General features: G+C 42.0%; 1 long non-coding RNA gene across 1 annotated transcript; it reads left to right on the top strand.

Moving 5' to 3' along the window:
- Positions 1–5,257: 5,257 nt before the first annotated feature.
- On the top strand, positions 5,258–24,671 carry LOC109616582. The gene is made up of 3 exons (XR_003782878.2): positions 5,258–5,319; positions 5,769–5,977; positions 24,357–24,671. It is a non-coding gene; the product is annotated as an uncharacterized LOC109616582 (long non-coding RNA).
- Positions 24,672–25,891: the final 1,220 nt, after the last annotated feature.

The following is a 25,891-nucleotide window of genomic DNA, read 5'->3' as shown; positions in this document are numbered from 1 at the left end:
CTGAATTGGGTTTACACAGACTAAAATGCACTTGACATAATGTTGCTGCTACTTGTAGACAAAATATAGGGTTATCATAAACATAATCTTCATACTATTATATACTATGGCTGGTAAGAATTCATATAAAATAAAGGGTTATGAGTGCTGATGTTCTGGATCTAAAGTAGATGTATACATTCACTATTTCACCATATAGTATTTTTCTGTATGCAGGGACTGAGCTAAGGTTTAAGTAAGGGTATAGTGCAGCTATTAAACAAACCTATTACATTAACAACTTTAGATTTTGTGGGGAAGATGGCCGCATAACAACAATGGCAAAGAATCTGTTCAGAACTTGAATGTTGCTTGATGTGATGAACATGGTCTCTTTAGATTCTGTGGGGAAGATGGCTGCATAACAACAATGGCAAAGAATCTGTTCAGCTGGCAGAATATTTCTGTCAAGACTGACCTGTATTTTATATTTTTATCTTGCCTGTACACTTCCATGCCCTGGAGTCATGTAGGTCTTCAATGGAGGGCAGGTGGAAGCCAAATACATTTTGGAGAGTGTACAAAGCAATTTCACTTCAGCGGTGCAGATCCAAATGCAGATCCAAACCAGACAATGACTGAGGAGGTGAGGATGGACTCTACGATGAATGCATTAAAGGTTGACTGGGAAATTTCTTTCCAGGGGTGTAGCTGCAGGTGCTGTTTTCCTCTTACCTGAGGTTGTTGGAGGGGATATTTAGGAATTTTAATGATTCAGCCCGAAATAACAGCGGAATCCTCTACAGGGAGAGGTTGAGGACATAGCTGTCCCCAAAGCGTGTTAGACATAAAAATAGATCCTTAAACTTTAGATACACTAGCAAGACCAGGTGTGAACATATAGTGAAACCACTTCGTATGAGTTGAAACCTCAGCCAGCTCTACTGTGCTTTTGGTTTGATTGAGGACAGATACAAGTGTGCTGCTTCTCGTAATACTACAAAGAAATACTCTGTCCATCTTCATTTCCTGCACACACTTCTAAACAAAGATGTTGATCCCTAGACTACACTCCCATGTTTCCCCGACGTGCTATTCCTCCTCAGAAATGAGGAAGACAGAAGATCAGCAAAGTATAACAGAATGAAGAAACAGAAGATCTAAAGCCGTGACACATGCCGTAGACAAAGAAGGGGCTTACAGTCTTGAGGCCAGTTCAGACCAAAACTTTGACTCAGTAGAGATGTTCACTGAAAAACCTTTATGATAATTGCTGTTGAACTGTACTTGTTACACATACATACTCTTTAAGGGCCAGTTTCACAGACACGGATTAAGCCTAGTCTAGGACGAAATAATGTAGTTCAATAGAAAACCACTGAGCTCCATTGAACTTGTTATTTTAGTCCTAGACTAGGCTTGATCTGTGTCTGCGAAACCGGCCCTATGTATTATATATTGTTTAGTACAGGCTGGACCCCTGTGATAAGGAAACTGGAGAAGCTTAAATTAGCCACATCAAGAAAGCAGCTTGGAAGAACGTAGGTTAAGCTGAAAAGCAAGCAAAGGAAGTAGCCAATATTAGGAAATCTAGCTATGTTGTCGAGAGTGGACACAGACATATAAAAGCTCCTAAATCTGTGTTTGGATATAATTACGAAAGGATTTGTGTGACACCAAGAATAAGTCATCCACACAAGACCTGCCCCCCCCCCCCCCCCCCCCCCCCCCCCCACAAATTAATTAAGAGGCCTATTCTATGAAAACATCTTACGGTTTTTTTATGGATTACGGTCAACAAGAGACCAGTAGACCCTGACTGATACTGTGATAAGAAAGAAAAAAACAGAGCCCATGTGGTTCTACTCTCCTCAGCTACTAAACATTTCAGTCCATGGTCCTCAGCAATTGGATCTCTCACCCTATAGTCAGCAAGAAGCAACTTCTAAAATGTCCTGAGGAACCATCTAAGACTATTGAGCCCCTTAGTTGAAAAGATAGGCCTACTAAGGATGGTGAGTCCAAAAACTAGATAAAGAGCCCTGAATATGGAACACACAAATTATGTGGACTATCATAATGAGCAGTACGACATCTCTGTTCAGAAGAATGTGCAGGCAATGTCGATGGACAGAGGGTTTCTTTCTAGCTTCCTGGTTTGCGAGAAGCTGCAAGCATGTCCTCCATGGAATAAAATCAGTAGATTCCAAAGACACTGACGACCTAGGGAACATGAAGTATAATTACAATGGAAAACCCATGATAATATACATACATTTTATGGGTTGAGAGTTTGTTGGTGACCCTGGAGTCTCAATGACTTTTGCCCTCAATGTGATGTTGCACTCATTTTGTATTTTGTCTGTGTAGAGATTGCTCATGGACGGTGAACTCTGCTTGTCCGGCTTGTGTTTAACATTCCCCAGTTCTCCCATGTCAACCCACTCTTCCACACAGTCTACTTCCTTCCAGGTAAAGCTTAAATGCTCAAAAAAACCATGGTGCTCGCTTATGGAGCAGCAAAGGAAACCCAAACACCTTCTTCTGCCACATCTTCTGCCTTCGCCATCCCACATATATGAGAGGCAGCTCCTGCTCAGTCCTGTCCAAACTTTTCTCTGTCCTGGCATCCCAATGGGGAAACCTACTTCTGTCCAAGCAAGAACAGCAGAGACATTTCTGATTTTCTTAAAACGTTCCTGAAAGTGTTTTAAAGCTTTCAGTGTGAAATAATGGACATAGTCATTTTGTTCTTTATATAAATATATAAAGAATGATAAATATATATATAAACAAAAGTGTTGCATTTATAATTTTGTTCTCAGAACAAAATTATAAACGCAACACTTTTGTTTTTGCCCCCATTTATCATGAGCTGAACTCAAAGATCTAAGACTTTCTCTATGTACACAAAAGGCCTATTTCTCTCAAATATTGTTCACAAATCTGTCTAAATCTGTGTTAGAGAGCACTTCTCCTTTGCCGAGATAATCCATCCTCCTCACAGGTGTGGCATATCAAGATGCTGATTAAACAGCATGATTATCTGGTGTGACCAACATTTGCCTCACGCAGTGCAACACATCTCCTTCGCATTGAGTTGATCAGGTTGTTGATTGTGGCCTGTGGAATTTTGGTCCACTCCTCTTCAATGGCTGTGCGAAGTTACTGGATATTGGCAGGACCTGGAAAACGCTCTCGTATACGCCGATCCAGAGCATCCCAAACATGCTCAATGGGTGACATGTCCAGTGAGAATGCTGGCCATGCAAGAACTGGGATGTTTTCAGCTTCCTGGAATTGTGTACAGATCCTTGCAACATGGGACTGTGCATTATCATTCTGCAACATGTGGTGATGGTCTTGGATGAATGGCACAACAATGGGCCTCAGGATCTTGTTATGGTATCTCTATGCATTCAAAATGCCATCAATAAAATGCACCTGTGTTCGTTGTCCATAACATATGTCTGCCCATACCATAACCCCACCGCCTCCATGGGCCACTTGATCCACAACGTTGACATCAGCAAACCGCTCACCCACAGTTTGTGCAGAAATTCTTTGGTTTTGCAAACCGATTGTTGCAGCAGCAGACCGGGTGGCTGGTCTCAGATGATCTTGGAGGTGAAGATGCTGGATGTGGAGGTCCTGGGCTGGTGTGGTTACACACCATCTTTATTCATACACACAGTATCTCACAAAAGTGAGTACACCCCTCACATTTTTGTAAATATTTGCTTATAACCTTTCATGTGACAACACTGAAGAAATGACACTATGCTACAATGTAAAGTAGTGAGTGTACAGCCTGTATAACAGTGTTAATTTGCTGTCCCCTCAAAATTCCTCAACACACAGCCATGTCTAAACCGCTGGCATTTGTTGTGCGATGGAGTTATACAATGTACACTGGAATTCCAGCATATTAAACAGTAACTTTGACATTGATGTGCAGCAATTTGAGCGTTCCGAAGTGCAGCGAAACAAAGACAAAGAACAGTAACTGATGTTATGGGATTCTGCCTTGGCTTCTCTAGGTCTTTTGGAAGTTACAGCAAAGATGACACACTATTTATTTTCTAAAACAACAAAATTTTCTCAAGATATTTGTCCATACGATGTTCCAAAAAAGACAATAACAAATTTGTGAACAGAATTGAAGTAAAGGCCTTCTGCCTTTGCACGGCAGTAGACACTTATCACATCCAACACTATCCGTGGTTTAATTAGTGTAATGGTTAAACATACAGTGGATCAAAACCAGCCAAGGACCACAACATTCATAATTGTGAGCCTGCTGAACTAGGCTTGCCTGGTTCCTTCTCTGGTTTATCAGATACTGTTGCTTTAGATACCAGTCTCCTTTCAGAACTACTGTAGGTCGACTGAATGCACATACATCGTTTTTCCCCCCAAAAAATCCTTTGTGTTGCTATATGCCTAAGGTAAAACAAGACCCTATGGTATAAAGGAAAATTCAGTAATATTCTGTCTCCTTAAGGGTCAGATTTTAAGGATACAAATAAAAGTTTTTTTTTCTGGTGTGAAAAACAATCTACCAAATACTTTACTAGTTGAAGGGGGGTCATTTTGCTCAGTTAATACGCAACTGTTCAGCACATTGTTACATTAAGAGCTTGCCCTTACATTGTTCCCATGGTAACTGAGTAGGCGCCATGACACACAAGTGCTCTGGATTTGGTACTTTGATTCTGTCATGTACTATATCCATGAATCCAATCAAGGTGAGTGCAAAATAGGACATTACTAACCCAGCAGAGCCATGGCAGCTCTTTGGGTCCCCAGGGGCATTCCATTCCTACTTACAGCACCTTCAGAAAGATCTCAGACCACATACTTCTCTCCACATTTGACAATGTTATGGATTATTTTATGATTTTACTCATAATGGAAAATGAAAACATATATTAGAAAGGTTTGCCAATTTATTGAAAATAAAAAACTGTAACGGTCCCAGCCTGAGGGGACTGTCCCACTTCGTGTTTTCTGTTTGTCCTTGACTTGTCTTGTCCTTGTATGGTCTTTCCTGTTCTGGTTTCAGTTAATCAGTATATTCCTTTCACCTGTGTTTAGTCCCCACCTGTTTCTGTTCTCCTCGTTAGTCTGTGTATTTGTTCAGCCATTTTCGCCATGTACCTGTGCGGTCATTGTGCTTGTCATGTTTTATGTATTCGCGAAACTCTGAGTATTTTGTAGTGCCCGGCACTCTGTTTTGCTTTCCTTGCTTCATTTTTTCATTAAAAGAGAAACGCCTCAAAAGTCTGCGCCTGCCTCCGTCTCCCTCTATGAAACGTGACAAAAACAGTTCTCTTGTACGTAAGTATTGCCATCACACTCCAAATATACTTAGCTCATAACTTGATAGAAATCCACATGAGACAAATTCATTTAGAAAGGCACACTCCTGTCTATATAAGGCCCATCACCTAACAATACAGGTCCAAGGTATATTTGTATACCTCTAAGATGTTATTGTGTAGAGGCACAGATCTGGGATAGGATACATAAAAAAATTCTATAGCATTAATAGTTCCTGGAAGCAAGGTGGGCTTCAATATTGTCAAATGGAAGAAGATTGGAACCAGAAAGACTCTTCTTAAAACTGGTGTCCGGTGTAAGTGTTTGAGATGCCAACAATAACAAGAACGAAAGCGAGACAGTGGATAAAACAAGCTGGCAGGTGCTCGGTATTATGCCTGAAATCCCTTTACTCATGGGTGGGGCTACTAGCCTACTCCACATCTGTCACACACCTTCCCCCTCAGGATGGGCCCAGAGGGCTGCAAGCCAGATGGGTACCCCTGGTCGTGTCAGCACATCTGCGTTTTCATGCCTGGAGCTGGCCCTGGAGATGACACGATAAGAGCTTGGCCATCCACTGAAGAGGAGTGGTCCATGACCAGACAGAACCTCCGGCCTCCCCACCTCCCTCTGGGGACCATCAGACCTTCACTTGGATGTTCTTCTCGCTCAGGTTAGTTAAGGAGGTGGCTATTGCTGCATAGTCTGGGATGAGCCTATTGTAATACCCTGTAATCCCCAAGAAGGACCTCACCTCCTTTATTGTCTGAAGTGGAGCTATTCTACAACAGCCCTGGTTTTGCATTTTCCAATGGTGTATCCGAGGTATCCAGCCGGAACGAACTTCAGATGTGGCAAAAGCATATCCCAGTCCTTGGCATCCCAGGATACCCCTCTGCAGAGCATGCTTTTAATGGTTTTATTTAACTGTTCACACAGACCATCAGTCTGTGGATGGTGAACATTGGTTCTCAACTGATCTACTTTGTACTTTGGCATAAAGTCCTTCATAATGGAGGTGAATGGGGTTCTTTGGTCCGTTAAAATAGTCTTGGGCCCACATGAGAGAACAACATGAAAACTACTTTGGCTATCCCATTAGATGCCATATTCTGGAGAGGTATTTTGGTTCGGGGAACTTGGTGGCATAGACTAGTATGACCAGTATACAGAAAAAGGTGCAATGCTCTCTTAATTTTTTCCGGAGCTGTACACTCATGCTCACACTCCGACTTAGGAAGGGACCCACCAGGTCCATGGCAATCCTCTCAAACATGGTCTCTATAACGGGGAGAGGTATCAAAGGGTTACGGGGCTTGGGTGCTGTGCACATGAGGGAAACAATTATTTGATCCCCTGCTGATTTTGTACGTTTGCCCACTGACAAAGAAATGATCAGTCTATAATTTTAATGGTAGGTTTATTTGAACAGTGAGAGACAGAATAACAACCAAAAAATCCAGAAAAATGCATGTCAGATGTTATAAATTGATTTGCATTTTAATGAGGGAAATCAGTATTCGACCCCTCTGTAAAACATGACTTAGTACTTGGTGGCAAAACCCTTGTTGGTAATCACAGAGGTCCGATGTTTCTTGTAGTTAGCCACCAGGCTTGTACACATCTCAGGAGGGATTTTGTCCCTCTTCTACATTAAGGTTTCGAGGCTGATGTTTGGTAACTTGAACCTTTAGCTCCCTCCACAGATTTTCTATGGGATTAAGGTCTGAATACTGGCTAGGCCACTCCAGGACCTTAATGTGCTTCTTCTTGAGCCACTCCTTTGTTGCCTTAGCCATGTGTTTTGGGTCATTGTCATGCTGGAATACCCATCCACGACCCATTTTCAATGCCCTGGCTGAGGGAAGGAGGTTCTCACCCAAGATTTGATAGTACATGGGCCCCGTCCATCGTCCCTTTGTGGTGAAGTAGTCCTGTCCCCTTAACAGGAAAACACCCCCAAAGCATAATGTTTCCACCTCCATGTTTGACGTGGGGATGGTGTTCTTGGGGTTATAGGCAGCATTCCTCCTCCTCCATACGCGGCAATTTGAGTTGATGCCAGAGAGCTTGATTTTGGTCTCATCTGACCACAACACTTTCACCCAGTTCTCCTCTGAATCATTCAGATGTTCACTGGCAAACCTGAGTTCTGGGCTGGTTCCTCACCGTTCTCATGATCATTGCAACTCCACAAGGTGAGATCTTGCACGGAGCCCCAGACCGAGGGAGATTGACAGTTCTTTTGTGTTTCTTACATTTGCGAATAATCGCACCAACTGTTGTCACCTTCTCACCAAACTGTTTGGCGATGGTCTTGTAGCCCATTCCAGCCTTGTGTAGGTCTATAATCTTGCCCTGACATCCCTGGACAGCTCTTTGGTCTTGGCCATGGTGGAGAGTTTGGAATCTGATTGATTGCTTCTGTGGACAGGTGTTTAAGAGCACTCCCTTTAAGAGTATTCTCATAATCTCAGCTCGTTACCTGTATAAAAGACACCTGGGTGCCAGAAATCTTTCTGATTTAGAGGGGATCAAATACTTATTTCACTCATTAAAATGCAAATCAATGTAGAATGTTTTTGACATGCATTATTCTGTATATTTTTGTTATTCACTGTTCAAATAAACATACCATTAAAATTATAGACTGATAATTTCTTTGTCAGTGGGCAAACGTACAAAATAAGCTGGGGATCAAATAATGTTTTCCCTCACTGTACTTAGCCAAGTCTTCTGTGACCTGTGACCAGTAGAAACATTTCAACATCTGATTCACTGCCTGTCTTGTGCTAGATGGCCCCGTGAAATGTGGCTGTGGGTGAGTTGCAATACAGTTTCTCAGTAAGACTGAGGAACCACTAAAAACGATTTGAAAACTTAAAAACTATTTTCCTCTTTACCACCTAGTATAAAAAAACCCTGCTTGATCACATAGTAGGAAGGAGAGTACTCATCAGCAATGTCGGTTGTTTTTCCTTATGGTTCTTAAAGGATGTTGTTTTTCCTTGTGGTTCTTATTGGTTTTACTGGTACGAGGCATTCTAGGTAGGAGCATAAGTTGTAAATCTTGGCCCAATAGCATAAGGTTTGGCCCAACAGCACCAGCACTTTCAAGGCTTCTACCAACCCTGCGTTTACCTCACCTACACCCCTGGGTGTGGTGATTTTTAACTGGTAAGGCCTGAGCATCTCCATGTACGCATGACACACAAATCTTTTCCTCTTTGTGTACGAGGTCCTCTGCTATGTCCCTCTATATCAGTGTTACAGTGCATCATAGGTCAGTGGTTCTCAACCGGTGGGGCCCACCCCCTGAGGGGGTGCGGACACTTTCCCAGTGGGGTGCGAGTAGGCTACAGGATGGGAGAAAAAAAAAAGAACTTGGACTCTTGGACTATTATAACACACAAACCATCCTCCTGGCGACTTTTGTGTCAAAAGCGACTAGCGACAAATCTAGTGACATGTATATAACATATTTGTCATAATTTAAACAAGTCTCCCGAAGAGAAACGGTATCTCTCTCTCGTGTGTGTGTGTGTGTGTGTGTGTGTGTGTGTGTGTGTGTGTGTGTGTGTGTGTCAGCCTGGTCAGCGAGGTTGTCAAACCCACAGGGCACTCTTGGAGTTTAACTTGGAAAAGACCAGTTAACCACAGGTTCCCATTGATCTTAAGATGGACATGTGGTGTGATATAAACAAACGAACCGTCAACGGCGAAATAAAAGCCTCTTATTAATGAGAGCGGTCTGAGAGACCTCCAGCTTACAGTGAGGTCTCTGCGCACGATGAGCTAGCAGCTGGGGCAGGCACTAGCTGGCTGTCGCATCACTTCATGGAACTCCAAAAACTTTGTCAATTCCTAAAACGTTGTCAGAAGTGAATTTAGTGATAAATAAAATGGCGAAAAATGTTTTGTGGTGTTTGGAGACTTGAAAGCAAGTATCACTCTGCAGTTACTGCTCGTTGAGCACCCGCTGCTCCAAAAGCACTCACAGGTGGTCAGTCTCTCAGTAGCCTCGCGCAGCAGTGAGGACACTCACACCACTCTGCGTACAGGCTGCAAATGAATCGCGCATGGCCGCCGCCGTTCCCACCCTGGTTTACAGAGCGGGATGTAAATGTTTCTTCACTCACTCTCACACAAAAATAAATCACTGCATTTGACTCACATGCATTCACTCCAGTCTAGTCTCTTGCCAAGTTCGCTTGTGCCATCTCTCGCTAGTCTAGTTGTTATCCATCAATGTCAATTTACTTCAAAACCCAAACAGTCTTTTTAAAGACTTCCCACAAAGTCTTTTTAAAGATTATACCCATCTCGGCCATAGCCAGTAATTGTTTATTAGCTCTTAGCTAACTACCCCTCTGTCTTTTTCACCGTGTTGCAACACTCACGCAAGAGACACACCACTCACTCACTCACTGACTCACTGACAAAGAACTACAATCGTTAAGTCTTAAAATAAAATTTGCATTGCCCATAAAATCATTATTTTGTTTGTTGTATTAAAGATTGTGCCTTAGTCCCGACTGATTATCCGCCGATACTAGTCTCTCAACATAGCCACACGCACACATCTTTACATCATAGCCTAAACTTTATTGAAAACACAACCAATCCACATTATTTCAAAAACAAACAAAAATTGAGAGATTTCTAGTGAGCACCACCAGCTGCAAAAAAGCTTTGAAGGTACGATGAAGCATACCTGCAGTTTGGGTTTACAGTCACGGCTGATCTGAGACCTCAGTGTGTCGTGTGTGCCGAGGTGAAGCCCTGCAAACTAAAAAGGCACCTTGAAACAAAGCATGCTGGCATTAAGGATGAACTGGATGAATATTTTAAAAGAAAGCTTGATGGCCTCCATCAGCAACAATTTCAGTTTACAGCATTGTGTCTAAACAGTGTTTGGAGGCATCGTATGTAGTGGCCAAAGGAATAGCTAAACTGGGTAAACTGCATACAATGGCAGAGAGACAAATTTTGCCGGCCGCGCAAGACATGTGCAGAATAATGATAGGAGATAGTGCAGCAGCCAGGCTCGGTACAGTACCACTGTCCAAAGACACAGTCGCAAGGAGAATTTCAGACATGTCTAATGATATCAGAGAGGTTGGTTTATGCACTGATGGTGCGCGGGCAATGACGGGCCATGAGCGTGGCCTAGCTGCTCGCGTTCAGCAAGTAGCTCCACTTGTGAAATGGACACATTGCATGGTCCATCGCGAAGCACTAGCTGCTAAAAAAATGCCAATTCTCTTTGACTCCGTGCTGAACCAATCCGTGAAAATGATAAATCTCATCAAATCACGACCGCTAAACTCTCGCTTGTTTGGGGTCCTCTGCCAGGAGATGGGGTCAGGGCACGAACAGGTGCTTCTGCACACTGAAGTTCGCTGGCTCTCCAGTGGGCGGGTGTTACAGTGGTTGTATAAGCTGCGAGAGGAGGTGAAGTGTTTTTTGACAGAAATCGGATCTGGCGAAGCATCTGGATGACACTGTGGCTTGCGTCTCTGTCCTATTTGGTCGATATATTTGACCGCTTGAATGGCCTCAACCTGTCTTTGCAAGGCCGCGAAACTCGTATTTTGCTCCTTGCAGACAGAGTGGAAGCCTTCACACAAACTTGACCTCTGGCATGGCCGCATCAGTCGCGGGAACTGCGACATGTTCCCCAGCCTTGCAGTCTTTATCACTGATGCAGGCACCTCACACGATTTCTCCTCTCAATTTCAGTCAGCGTCTGAGCACCTGTCAGCAATGAGAGAACAATTTGCGACATACTTTAAAGAGGATTATCGCTCTTTTGGGTGGGTTCGAGATCCATTTGTGTGCACAGCAAACAAGCTGTCAATTGATATGCAGGAACAGCTTATTGAGCTGAAGAGTGACAGTAGGCTGAAGGATCTCTTTACCTCCTGCCCTCTTTTGTCATTCTGGGCAGCATTGATGCAGAAGAAGAAGATTCTCCTCCCTTTCACGTCGACATATTTGTGTAAGGCAGGATTCTCAAAAATGACTGCACTCAAAACGAAATACTGCAATCTGGCACAAATTGAGGATGATTTATCAGACATTGCGCCAAGAACTGAGGATCTTTGCAAGGCAAAGCAGGCTCAGGTCTCACATTAACATCACCTACCTGCAAGCTTCTGTAAAAAATGCAGATGATATGCCTACTATTAGGCCTAGTAATAATAACAATAATAGAGCATACATTCATTCAATTCCCAATTATAGCAATAGCCAATCAATCAAATGTATTTATAAAGCCCTTTTTACAACAGCAGTTGTCACAAAGTGCTTTACAGAGACACCCAGCCTTAAACCCCAAGGAGCAAACAACAGTAGTGTTGGATTTCAGTGGCTAGGAAAAACTCCCTAAGACGGCCGAATTTTAGGAAGAAACCTAGAGAGGACCCAGGCTCAGAGGGGTGACCAGTCCTCTTCTGGCTGTGCCGGGTGAGATATTAAGAGTCCAATTGGAATAATAAATACATTTCTCTGTGCTAAATCCAGAGTCTATTTGATTCTAGACTAGGTCAAAAGTATGACCAGATGGACAGGGATAGCAACGCGCCCCCCAAACCAGGTACTCCGTAGGTGTGGACCAGGACCTCATCTCCTCCTAAAATGTAAAACTGGAGGAGACTGAGAAAAGTTAGAAAGTGCATTCCTCATATCCCCCAGCACAATAATATAGCAGCGTAACACCTTGGAACTGAGACGTGGGAGTCCGGCGACACTATGACCCTACCCGGGGGAGGCCCCGGTCAGGGCCCAATAGGCAGGAAATCAATCCACCCACATTGCCAGGCATCAACCAAATGAGGGCCGAGTATTGCCAGCAGCGTACAACCCAATTGCACAAGTGTGCAACAGAGTCAACAACAAGCCAGTGACTCTTCCCCCGAAAGGCATTTGAGGGAGGGCATCCCAGTGGCGACGAGAGCCCACCTGGCAAGACAGCAAGGGTGGACAGTATCAAGCCTACTGGTCACCTTCATGCCCCCGGGCCAGGCTACACCTAATTATAAACCGTGCTGTAGAAATGAGTTTTTAGTAGACACTTGAGTTTGCATTTCTAACCTTAATTGGCAGATCATTCCACAGTAGTAGAGCTCTATGAGAAAAGGCCCTGCCGCCAGCTGTTTGTTTAGAAATTCTAGGTACAATTAAAAGGCCTGCATCTTGCGATCGTAGGTTACGTGTAGGTATGTATGGCTTGATCATTTCAGCAAGGTAAGTAGGAGCAAGTCCATGTATTGATTTATAGGTTAAGAGTAAAACCTTAAAATCAGCCATAACCGGCAGCCAGTGTAAGGACGCTAGGACAGGAGTAATGTGTTAAATTTTTTTTGTTCTAGTTAGGATTCTAGCAGCCGTGTGCAGCACTAATTTAAGTTTATTTATTAATTTGTCTGGATAACCAGAGAGAAGAACATTGCAGTAATCTAGTCTAGAAGTAACGAAAGCATGGATTAATTTTTCTGCATCAGTTTTTGATAGAAAGTTTCTAATTTTTGCAATGTTTCGAAGATGAAAATAAGCAACTCTTGAGACATATTTCAAAGGAGAGGTCAGGATCAAGGGTAACGCCATGCAGCCATTGAGGTTCACAGTGAGATCTGCTAACAACGCTCTTTGTTTCTTGGGTCCTAAAACAAGCAGTTCTGTTTTCCTTGAGTTTAAGAGCAAGACATTATCTGTCATCCACTTCCTAATATCTGAAACGCATGCTTCCAAAGTAGCTAACTTAGGGGCTTCTCCATGCTTCATTGAGTCATCAGTGTAACAGTGAAAGTTTACATTGTGATTTCGGATTACATCGCCCAGAGGGAGCATATACAGTTAGAACAATAATGGGCCCAGAACCAAACCTTGAGGAACCCCAAAGCATACCTTTGACTTGTCAGAGGATATGCCATCCACACTAACAAATTGATATCTTTCAGATAAAAAAGATTTAAACCAGGCTAGAACATGTCCACGTAGCCCAATATGGGTTTCCAGTCTCTCTAAGAGAAGGGAGTGATCAATAGTGTCAACGGATGCGGAACCTTTGTCTGAAGCCATTAGAAGGTCATTTGTTACCTTCACGAGTGCAGTCATAGTACAATGATGGGATCTGAAACCAGACTGGAGTATTTCATAAATGTTATTTGTCTTTAGGAAGGCATTCAGTTGTTGGGAAACATATATTTCAAAGATTTTTGAGAGGAACGGGAGGTTCGATATTGGCCTATAATTGTTTAATATGTCGGGATCCAGATTTGATTTTTTTAGAAAAGGCTTAATTTCCGCAATTTTTAGTGAGTTTGGTACACATCCGGAGGAAAGGGAGCAATTTATTATGTTCAGCATTGGCTGACCTAGCACAGGAAATAGGTCCTTAAGTCATTATGTTGGAATCGGGTCTAGCTGAGAGTTTGTGGGTTTAGAACTCATTACAAAAAAATTCAAGTGTCCCCATAGACACCTGGTCAGGGAGGTTCAGAAAAATTTTAGGACAACTGAGATTTTGAGGACCATAACTATTTAAGGAGGAGTCAGTTATTTGTTTTCTAATGGTGATGATCTTTTCATCAAAGTAGTTCATGTATTCATTACAACTAAAGTGAAGACCCACTTCACTTGCTAAGCTTTGCTTTTTTGTTAACTTTGCAACTGTATCAAAGAGAAATTTTGGATTGTTTTTGTTCACCTCAATCAGGTTGGAGAAATAAGCTGATCGAGTAGACGTGAGTGATTTTCGGTATTGTAGTGTACTGTCTAACCAGGCTAGTCTAAATATTTCCAACTTGGTGGAGCGCCACTTTCGCTCCAATTTTCTGGAGGCTTGCTTAAGTGCTCTAGTATTGTCTGTGTACCAGGGAGCAAGTTTCTTGTTGCATATTTCTTTAGTTTTTAGTGGTGCAACTGTGTCTAATGTATTTCGCAGTGTTGAGTATAGATCCTCGATTTGATCGTTTACAGATTTATTTACTCTGTCGTTAATGAGCGAACTTGTAAGAATATCAAGGAATTTATTTGTAGTCTGAGAATTTATAGTACGACTTTTGAAACTCATTGTTTGCGGAGCAAGTGGATTTCTTGTTTTGACGGTAAATGTAATAAGACAGTGATCCGATAATCCAGGATTTTGGGGGGAAATTATTAGATCTACAATATCTATTTCTCGTGACAGGAATAAATCCAAGGTATGATTGTGGCAATGTGTTGGACCTGAGACATGTTGGATAAAACCCATTGAGTCAATTATGGCTTCAAAGGCTTTTTGAAGAGGATCATTGGACTTTTCCATATGAATATTGAAATCGCCAAAAATGTGAATACTCTCTGCCATGACTACAAGGTTAGACAAGAATTCTGGAAATTCAGTGAGGAACATTGTGTATGGCCCGGGGGGGCCTATAAATAGTAGCTATGTAAAATGATTTATCGGCCTGGTTAACTTTCATTAGTAAAACTTCAAAAGAATGAAACTCAGTGATACGTTTGAGAGTAAATTTATATTTACTGTCATAAATATTAGCGACACCCCCTCCTTTTCGGGATGCACAAGGGATATGATCACTAGTATAACCAGGAGGAGAGGCCTCATTTAAGGCAGTGAACTCATTAGGCCACGTTTCACATAAACCAATAACATCTAGTTTATGATCAGAGATTAATTCATTTACGGCAACTGCCTTTGGAGCAGGGGATCTAACATTTAGGAGTCCCATTTTGAGATGCGAGGTGATAGTCATTTTATTTTTTATTTGTGACCGAGGCGGAGGAAGGCTTTATCTTAATAAGGTTGTTTTTGTTAGCACTACCTTGTTTAACTTTTCTCAGCCTGGAACGAGTTACAGTGGCAATAGGTAAAGCTGTACTAACTACTCTGGCTATGCTATCGACAGACTCCACTATGCTAACAGGCTGGCTAACAGCCTGCGGCCTGACCTGCACCCTATCTCATGGTGAGGCTATAGGAGTGAGACTCCTGTCAATGTTCCTAGATAAAAGAAGAGCACCACTCCAGCTAGGATGGAGTCCGTCGGTCCTCAGCAGATCAGGCCTGGCCCTATTTCTGGGAGAGTCCCAAAAAGAAAGACAGTTATTTACAAACTCTACCTCCTGCGACGGGCAGAACTCCGTTTTCAGCCAGCGATTGAGTTGCGCAAGTCTGCTGTAGAGCTCGTCACCACCCCTAGCTGGTAGGGGGCCCGAGACAATTACTCGATGCCGACACATCTTTCTAGCTAGTTTACACGCTGATGCTATGTTCTGCTTCGTAACCTCTGACTGTTTCATCCTAACGTTGTTGGTGCCAACGTGAATAACAATATCTTTGTACTCCCTATACTTGCCAGTTTTAGACTTCGCTAGCACCAACCACAGATTTGCAGCTAAGTCGGTGGCTCTGCCCCCTGGTAAACAGTGTACGATCGCCGGTTGATTCTTTAGTCTAATACTGCGGGTATTGGAATCGCCAATGACTAAAGTTTTCAGTTTTTCAAGGCCACCGGTAGAAAATGCCTGCCGATCATTCCCCTCCGAAGACGGCTCGGGCCTTGACTTGGACTCCAGTGGGGAAAACCTGTTGAAAGTCTGTTGGATTTAGCAACGATTCAGGTTTAACTGGTCGACGGCATTTCTTCCCAGTGACCAAGAGAAAGTTCTTGCCCGGCTGCAGGAGCTGTGCCGGGGGGCTAACAAAACTATCGTTCCTTCCTGGTGGCACTGACGCAGTTTTTTCTATTTCTACACTAGCATAATCCTTGCCTGACATTTGCATCAGAAGCCGAGCCATTGTAATGATACTTAGCCTCGGGTGTTCAGGGGTGAGTAGTTCCGTTAATTATGTCCAAAAAGAGTCCCAGTGTAATAAAGTTGGGTAAGAGGTCAACAGATAAAAATATTGCGTTGGTAAAACTCTTAAAATAGAATTTTGACCAATTAGTTTATATAGAGTAAATTCGAAAAAAAGTTTGGCAGGTAGCTAGGTAGGTAACAGCAGCCAGCGTACAGCACGTCAACAATCCGCAATCTCAACAATCCCACAATGCAGTTCGTGCATTGAAAAAGCCTAGTAATGATAATAGGCCTACTGATGATGATGATGATGTGTGGGCCTAAAAATAATAGCCTAGGGGGCTATTTATCTATCTATCTATCTATCTATCTATGCAAGGTGGTGTAGTGGGGGTGGCGCTGGGTAGGGGGGCCCCAATTGCAATGAACCAGCTTTGGGGGGGCCCAGCTTGCAAAAGGTTGAGAACCCCTGTCCTAGGTGAACCACTGCTGTAAGATCTCTTCCCAATGTGTATGGGGATTACTTTTAAATCCCTAGCTCACATAGAACTTCATCAATAACCAGGGTTTCCACTATACGTTCTACTTCCTTTCCTGGGTCTCGCTAATTCTTGGTTACTTTTAAAAGACTATGTAATTGGGCTCTAACCGGCTCCTCCCATTGGTAAATCCACTGATGGAAGCGGCTTGCCTTCCGGGGTGTAATCTGATATCTCAACAGTATTAATGTTTTTAACCTCTTATAATCAGACGTGTTGTCAAGATGTAGGTCACAATATGCCAACTTGGCTATTCCCATCAATAGAGGTGGGAGGACTCCAGCCCATCCCTCTGTTGGCCGCCATTCTGGGGCCGTGGGGCATTCAAATACAACCAAATAGGCCTTGATATCAGCCTCCTTTGTCAGTTGCGGGAGGACTGTATAAAAGGCCGTTCTTTGCAGCCTGTCTTCTGCCACACATAGGGTTCATTTTTTTTTTCTGCCTGAGTAAATCCAAGCTCACCTTCTGTGCTAGCGTGTAGGCCATCTTCTGACTGATGTTCTCTTTGCTAATTTCGCCAAAAAAAAAATGAAATATTTAATTCAACATCTTAAAAAATGGGATAGTTGTCAACTTAAAAGGCACATCCACCTAAAGGGCCTGCATCCTCCACCATTGTAAACGTTTGAGGTTCCAAACATAGCGGTACAGTGGATTGAAGTCACAAAACAAGAGTTTTCATCAGGGATTATTATTTTGGGAAAAACAGTGATAACAAAAATACATGACGTAAAATAAGAAAATACAAACAAAACAAATAATAAATACAAACACTACTAAACCATAACGTTCCAGTGTGAGGGAGGACACACTCCTATACTTTGACCTGATCAAATTCAGAAGAGTCACACTACGGGAGTGGGAGATGTCAGTCTGTATCAGGGTGTTTCGTTCTTCTGACGCTCTGCACTCAAACCCGCATCTGTTCTCCTGCCACACCGGCCAAACTTAGTTACCTGGCCACAAAGAACCCAATGGCCACTCTAACAGAGCTTCAGAGTTTCTCTGCAGAGATGGAAGAACTTGGAAGAAGGACAACCATCTCTGCAGCACTCCATCAATCAGGTATTTATGGTAGAGTAGCTGGACGGAGGTAAGAGTAAAATCCATGAGACATGCAACCTGAAGGACTTTGAAGGAATATAATCGGGGCTGATGAATACAACATCAAATAATTAGGTCTGAATGTACCAAAGTGGTTTGTCTAGCGGAAACAAGGTACCGCTTATCTGGGAGCATCATGCTATGGGGATGCTTCTCCGCATCAGAGACAGAGATGGTTTATGATTGAGGGAAGGATGAAAGAAAATTGATCCAGAGTGAAAAATACCTCAGACTGGCAACAACACACACCTGAAGCAAACAGCCAAGACAACACTAGAGTGGCTTTGGGACAATTGTAAATATCCTTGAGGGACCCAGCCAAATCCCAGACTTTAAGGTGCACTATGCACGTTTATACGCCACTTATCAGCAGTGAGTTGAATATGGTTCTATAACTCCATTAGGATCTGGCACTATCATATCTAACTTTGACCATACTGACTGGTCTGAAGCACTATCACCTCCAACCGTCGATGCTGGATCAATGAAAACAGACTTTCGTTGATGGGCCTTTTCCATAATTACGGAACACAGAATAAACAAAGTAAACAGCTAAATCCATCAAAACATCATCTGGGCTATCTATTGTGTTAGATGCACTGCCATATTTCAGAGACTCATTGATGACTAGCTAGCAAACATAAAACCATAGTCATGCTTGCTAGCTAAAAGGCAATGTGATTGCTTCTTCCCAGCAATAGTTGCTTATGCATTAGGTTTGGTTATGTTATTTTCCAGCACGAAATGGAATCAATGAGTGTCTGCTCAGACACATAATTTAGTTAGCTAATGTTAGCTCATTGTCTCAACCAAAGAAACTTTGGAGAAACCTTCCTAAAACCTATCTGCACTCATACAAATAAAATAAACAAGAACATTGAATGATTTTCTATGTCGTATAATTGTTTCCATCATCAATCTAGTATTACACAGAACTTTCCTTGGCTATCTTGCCAACTAGCTAAATGAATCTAATGTAACCTTACTTGTCAAGTAGAAAGGTAGCCAACTCAGCATCACTGTTCATATAAACTTCAGCTCTCGCCATCAAATAAATGCCAAATCCAAATTTACCCTTGTTTTACTTTGTTTTATCTGATGCTAGCATTGCTTCCGTATACTTGAGTTTCTGGAGTACTAGGTGTAAATGAACTCAAACAGAGCTTGCCATTGGCCTTCACCTGACAAACCTCCAAGGAAGTACACAAACATCCCAAACTGTCTACATTTTACTTGCAAAAAGGAAGAATTGGAGGAACTGCCATTATCCAGATGTTCAAAGCTGGTAGAGGCTTACTCAAGAAGACTTGAACCTGTGATTTCTGCGCTCCTACGCAGTTCAAAATAAAGGGTCTGAATTAGGGATGTACAACAATTCAAATAAATAATGGTGATTAATCTCAATCTTTTACGGTTACACTTGATGAATCGCAATTTTAGAATTGTTCAAATTTTGCCCTAGTTATATACTCTGCTGTTTCGTTTGCATTTTGTTTATTTGTTTTGTTGTAAACTATGGACAGTTCTTGACTTGAAATTAAATAAGTACAGGAGCTGTCTTTTCTCCAAATTGGTCCAGGGTGTCACTGCGAAGGACGTAGTAGAACAAGATCTTCAGTTTCTTGGTAATTTCTCTCAAGGAATACCCTTAATTAAGACTGAGTTTCAGAACTGGCCATTTTTAGCTTGTAATTAAACCCTCAATTGCTAATGCTCCAGATAATCAGCTAGTCTACAGAAGGCCAGTTTCATTGCTTCTTTAATCAGAACAACAGTTTTCAGCTGTGCTAACATAATTGCAAAAGGGTTTAGATAAACTTAGATTAGCAAACACAACGTGCCATTGGAACACAGGACTGATATTTGCTAATAATGGGCCTCTGAACGCCTAGGTAGATATTCCATTGAAAATCAGCTGTCTCCAGCAGTTGAATAATGGTAGTTTATGTTTACACTTTATTTCTGATCAATTTGATGTTATTTTAATGGACAAAACATTTGCTTTTCTTTTGAAAACAAGGACATTTCTAAGTGACCCCAAACTTTTGAACGGTAGTGTATATACACAGACAACAACATTTTACAACCCATACTCATTCAACAACAAAAGCAATATTTTGACCCCTGTTCACATCCGAAGACCCCCAAGACTTACCCTCTCCCATTTAGATGTTTCTCTGCCTCCCATCTATATGGCTGGCATCATGCAATAGCCATCTGTTTGGATTGAGGAGGTCATCTTTTGGACGATTATGATTTTGCTTTTGGGGGCTAAGTGCTCTGCTCTCAGCTTCTCTGGCTTCACTTTTTGTCATTATAAACTGTGTCCTTAGACACATCAAACAGACTGCTGAATTACCATAAGTCTCATCATTCAAATACTATGCAAATAAGTGTCAAAACAGCCAGCAATCCTGCATATTTTGCATTCTTATTTTGTGTGTTGCAAACAGCTTGCTGTAGAGATATGCTGAATATGTTGCAGAAAAGCATGAGGTTTGTGAACCTGTTCTGACAGACAGATTACTTTATAGCTAATGATTATGACATGATTACAAATTATGCTGCCTATTGTTATTAAGAATACTGATGCAGAATGTCTGCTAGATCAAATCTATGACCTGGCAAGGAGAAAAACATATTTTGCTCTGTCCCTGAGCAAGGCAGCTAGTGGAGCATGTTTAGTATGGTAAAGTATGTGGAGTAATATCTGAAGTAATACTACAGGTTGCTCAATTTCTGTTAATGTAGGGAAAGACAACACATAACAATGTGTCATCTAAATTGCAATAACATAAAAAAAACTGCTTTTTAAGCTGTTGACACAAAGTGAAAGTAAACCAGATGTGGGAAACATTGTTTGGGGTAGGTTTGTTTATATGTGAACTCCTGTTGCTGTGATTCACCTACTGTAGCTTCCACACAAAAGCTGTTTTTTATATTTTCTCCAACTACACACATGCTTCTAATTACAAAGCGTAATTATTACTTTTTTTTAATGTGTCATGTAGCCTAGTGTAGTAGGACTATTTAAATTACTTGTGGAAGTGTAGGGTTAAATCAAACATGCAAAACCTCTGAGGTAGCCTAATGAGTGTTTGGGAACACCTAACCTACACACTGCTAAATTAATGAAATTCCAACAAGATTCAGTATTCAGTCCAATAAACAACATGTTCTAGATTTACTCAAACATGTATTATATTGGAAGAAAGTCAGGTAGGTCCCTCCTACTTGATATCACCAACATTCACATTCTCAAAATGTTCAGGTGTGCAAAATAAATTACAATAATAACCAAGAAATGTATCTTCACTTAGAAAATGTATTATCTGGAAATGGTGATTAACCATTTGCAGAAGCTTGTTAGAAGGATTCTGAAGCTGTAATCTGCATCATAACATCTGACATAGACACTGGTGGGTGAAGAGTGTTTTGTACAGATTGACTGACTACAAAACTGTGTAAAAACTGTAATTGCCCACCACCAAATAATTTGCCTTTCCATTCCCATTTTTAAAGCACTCTGTAAGCAACAACCTTCATATCACAAATGTTTCTCCCTATGAACAGTAAAGCTAGGAAGACAATTTATAATTGCTGGTCATTAGGTCCCTCTGACTGAGACCTCTTCTTCCAGTAGATGTTTGGCACATGTAAGACATTTAAAAAATGCTGAGTTTATAAGGGCTGTAAAGTAATTGTCACTGGCAATACAAAGTTTAGTACGCTTGCGGGCCAACGCCATCTCATCACAGAACATTTCTAGATTTGAGAGGCATAAGAAGATCTCACCACGCATACTTGTCATCAGTAGGCATCGCTTATAGATGCACCTCCTGTCCCCAGATGTCCAGATTTGGGCCTCAGTTGCTGAGCCTGCTCTATCTCTCTCTATTGTCCTAGATCTGTTGAAGCTCCTCATGTGTGTACTGAAATCAGCATCAGTCTGCATACCAGGAAGAAAAATGTAAAAATAGGTACACAATATACACTCTAGCTAGGGTCCTACACATGAGCCTACTCAGAATTGAAAATTGGTGTGGTAATAGCTTATGGTGTTAATTTATTGGCGGTTACATCTTTTTTATGATCAGCAGTGAGAATTACACTTCAATATTTAGATTTGCAAAAACAAATACAAGTTCATACATCTTGCAGGTTTACAATACAAAAGTTCCCCCATGATTCTACAATGTATTTTGGCAGTGAGTCAAAGCTAGCAAAAAAACATAGCTTGAACATCATTTACAGTGCTGCACGCTTCCTAAACACGCATACGGGCACCTCATGGAGGACTGAGAGAAGATTAACCTTGCACATGCACTTCAAAAAATCTGTCAAACGTATACATAAATGAAGTATAGCGGTGCTAATACATTTTTCAGTGACACATCTTTGTCTCTACATCTATAGACCTGCATCATGCTACTGGGAGCTTTGCAGCTTATAAAAGGGTATATTTGTGTCTTTTTGGAGCTTTTGTTTGTGTTTTTGGTATGCCTTAATATCTTCTGAATGGTGCTCAGAAAGGCAAAGCAGGTTAGGTAAAACTGATTGTAATTAGACAAGGAAGTAAACCTTAGCTTTTTGTCAGACCGCATAAGCAGAGACATTCAAGAAGAGCGAATGTCTTTTTACTGAGTGAGTGGATGAGTGACTGACCGACCAACTACTAGGGGTGGGCGGATCGATGCCAAAATATTGATTCTACAGATACTACATTTCGTTTTTTAAGATTGATTCTAGCATCAATAGGATCGATACCAGTTTCAGTTTCTTTTTTAAGTTGTACCCATTTCATCAAAGTTAAGAACTGTCACTTTGCAAACAATGTTCAATTGTCATTAACATATCTTAAGTACTTCTCCAGCTCCACTGCTGTTGCTTGTGACAGTGCACTCAAACAACAAACTTTTGATGGGTCATTTGCGAATGATTCATTCTTTTTTAACAAATATTTTTGGTAGGATCTTCAGATCTTCGAATCTCGTTCACCGGAAGGAACGATGAACAAAATGAATGGTGATCTGTGGCTCTTTGGGATTCTAATCTCGTTCACAGGAAGGAACGATGAACGATGATCCACAGATCTTTGAATCTTGTTCACCAAAAGGAGCGATGATTGATGATCCATGGCTATTTCGGATTTCCGAATCTTGTTCCCCGGAAGGAATGATGAACAATGAACTACGGATCTTCCAATCTCTTTCACCGGAAGGAACAATGTACAAATTAAACGATGATCCACGGATCTTCAAATCTTGTTCACCAGAAGGAACGATGAAGAAAATAAACAATGATCTTTAGGCACTTTGGGTCACTTGAGAACAATGGAAGGCGAACGACTAATGAGGAAATAAGTCTTTCAATCTTTCTGATCAGATTTGTTAATATACTCTCTCATGGTCCTTTTCATCCCGTAATCACCAGAAGGAATGACAATGACTAAGGAGAAGATAGCATAAGTCTGTTAATCTTTTGGATCTTCAAGTCTCTCATTTATTATCATCCTCAATGTTCCAAAGTAAAAAACGTTAGCTACAATAAATTATGACAGTAAGCTGTTATTCAGCTGTCAAGTGATGTTATGTACATGTCTATGGGTAATAGCCTACAGTAACTGTCAGATGGATAATTTGGTCGATTGTCATCTATTAGATTAAAATAGTATTAGTACATTTTTTAAGTTGTAATGATAGGATAAATATCATTACATTTAAAATGAACTTTTTATTACTATTTTCTAATGATTTCTTTCAATCTAAATTGGTCCTTGATCTTGCCTCTTGATTTTGACTCTGGATAATGAGTTTCTCTTGGGCATTTCTTGATGAGTAATTCATTTTTTATCTTCTAATACTACACATAATGAACATGTAAAACAAGATATGGTGTCGCATGTACTGTTAGAGTCCTACGGTGCCTTCCTATTTCTATCTTTATATCAAGTGTCGCCCGACTCAGACGGTTATTTGAGGGAGTGCTGTGCCGGGACAGGAGGCTTGGAGGACTGACTTAAAAGAACGATTCGATCTCTTTACTTATTAGAAAAGATCCTGATCAATAAAGTGAGTCGAACCCGCACGCAATAGTTATGGGCATTCTGAATCACTAAAGTGAACTGAATCATTCAGTACAGTTTTTTGAAAAGATTCATATCATTTGAATCACCGATTCATTTCATTCTTATTCTTCGAAGCGAAGTACGCATTGTGATTTATTCCGTATTGGCGAAAACTTCACTGGCTAAAACTGTATATGGTTATATTGCGACTTTTTCTAGCATGGAATAGTTCCTCTTCAGTCTCACTAGAAATTGCTCAATTCTTATTACTATTCATAGGAAGTTAATAGATACTAGTAAGCCTATTTAACACAATCGTCAATGGAGTCTAGCGACCGCTGAAACCTTTGATGCCGTGGCGTAGTGGTTGAAGACAGTGTCTCTCATATGGAAGACCTATGTTTGAATCTATTGAGAGTAACAACATTTATTATTTCTGGTAGATTCCTCGTCTTTTCACTTGATGAAAAAGTTTGTTATCGTCTCCTTTCTGTTCCTCACTCAAAACCTTCCTTTTCAACTTTTTTGGAAAGGAAAGAAACCGGTGCAGTGGAATGTGAGGATCAGATATCTGAAAATTCTGTGTCTCATGGTGACTTTGAAGAGGAAGATAAGATTGAGCATCAGCTAGTTCCAAAAAAAGACAAACCACAGAACCAGCCCACTCCAGGACCAGCCCGTCAGCAGCCAGCTCCAGGACCAGCCTGTCAGCAGCCAGCCCCAGGACCAGAACAAGCCCGTCAGTAGCCAGCCCCAGGACCAGAACAAGCCCGTCAGCAGCCAGCCCCAGGACCAGAACAAGCCCGTCAGCAGCCAGCCCCAGGACCAGAACAAGCCCGTCAGCAGCCAGCCCCAGGACCAGAACAAGCCCGTCAGCAGCCAGCCCCAGGACCAGAACAAGCCCGTCAGCAACCAGCCCCAGGAAAAGCCCGTCAGCAGCCAGCTCTAGGACCAGAACAAGCCCTTCAGCAGCCAGGACCAGCCCGTCAGCAGCCAGCCCCAGGACCAGAACAAGCCCGTCAGCAGCCAGCCCCAGGACCAGAACAAGCCCGTCAGCAGCCAGCTCCAGGACCAGCCCGTCAGCAGCCAGCCCCAGGACCAGAACAAGCCCATCAGCAGCTAGCAAGTGAAGAAATAGGGATGTCATAAAACTGTGAAATTGAATGGTCTTCTTGCCCAAGAAATGAGCCTGCATGGCTGCCAATGTGATGCCTAGGATGCAACCAGGGCCAACATGGATGGCAGTTACTCATGTGCAAGACATCAAGTCTTCTTTTGATCTTTTCATCCCAGATTCCATCCAGAAAATTATTCTGGATTGCCCTAATTTAGAAGGAAGGCATGTTTTTGGAGAGAGGTGGAAGGAGATGAACCAAACCCATTTACATGTCTACTTTGGGGTTCTTATCCTTGCTGGAGTTTTCAGGTCCAAAGGGGAATCCGCAGAAACCCTGTGGGATGCAGAAACTGGCATAGAACCTTTCCGTGCAACAATGTCTCTGGAAAACCTCCACATAATTTCCAGGATTATCCGCTTTGATAACCGAGATGACAGACCAGCTTGATGGCAGAGAGACAAGCTAGCTGCAATCAGGACAGTGTGGGACAACTGGGTGCATCGCCTCCCCGTTTTACAACACTGGGCCTAATGTCACCATTGATGAGCAGCTGATGTCATTAAGGGGTTGCTACCATCTAAACCTGCAAAATATGGTTTAAAGATCTGGGCTGCCTGTGATGCCACTTCCTTACATGCTTGGAACTTACAAGTCTGCACAGGGAAACCTGACTGAGGAGCCCCTGAGAAAAATCAAGGAATGAGAGTTGTCCTGGACATGACTCAGGGACTCAACATAACATGCAACAATTTTTTTACCTCTGTACAAGCTGGGACAGGAACTCCTAAAGAGGAAGCTGACCATGGTGGGAACGATGCGGAAAAACAGGTCTGAGCTCCCACCTCAACTGACCATGGTGGGAGCAATACGGAAAAACAGGTCTGAGCTCCCATCTCAACTGACCATGGTGGGTACCATACAGAAAAACCGGTCTGAGCTCCCAACCTCAA

The sequence above is a fragment of the Esox lucius genome, chromosome 14 (assembly GCF_011004845.1).
Source record: "Esox lucius isolate fEsoLuc1 chromosome 14, fEsoLuc1.pri, whole genome shotgun sequence".
NCBI classification, from domain to species: Eukaryota; Metazoa; Chordata; class Actinopteri; order Esociformes; family Esocidae; genus Esox; species Esox lucius.
Note: the sequence above shows the minus strand (reverse complement) of the source record. Positions and strands in the feature narration are given on the sequence as shown.